Genomic DNA, 359 nt, shown 5'->3' on the forward strand with positions numbered 1-359 from the left:
TTTATCTTTCACTTACTCTTTCCTGATCCTTTTTCCATGTCAGGACAGATAGATGACTTAAAAAAAAATCAGATGGAGAAAAGCCTTAAGCATGTTTCTCTCTGCCCAGGAAACGCCCTGCAACCTGTACCAGAGCTGCCAGTAGAATGGAGGGAATTGAGCAAAGTAGGATCCAGGGCATTTCTCAATTTAGGTCATCTTCCTTGGCACCTTCCCGATCACTATGGACTTGCTCCTAGAAAGGGACACTCCTAGCCCAGCGCCTCTGTAGGAAGGATCACCTGTAAAAAAAGAACCAGAGTCAGGATTGGGGTCCTGCTACCTGAAGAAGGAAAATTCCTAATCAGTGAACACAGCCA

Source organism: Myotis davidii, unplaced genomic scaffold (genome assembly GCF_000327345.1).
Source record: "Myotis davidii unplaced genomic scaffold, ASM32734v1 scaffold1040, whole genome shotgun sequence".
In the NCBI taxonomy this organism is placed as follows: domain Eukaryota; kingdom Metazoa; phylum Chordata; class Mammalia; order Chiroptera; family Vespertilionidae; genus Myotis; species Myotis davidii.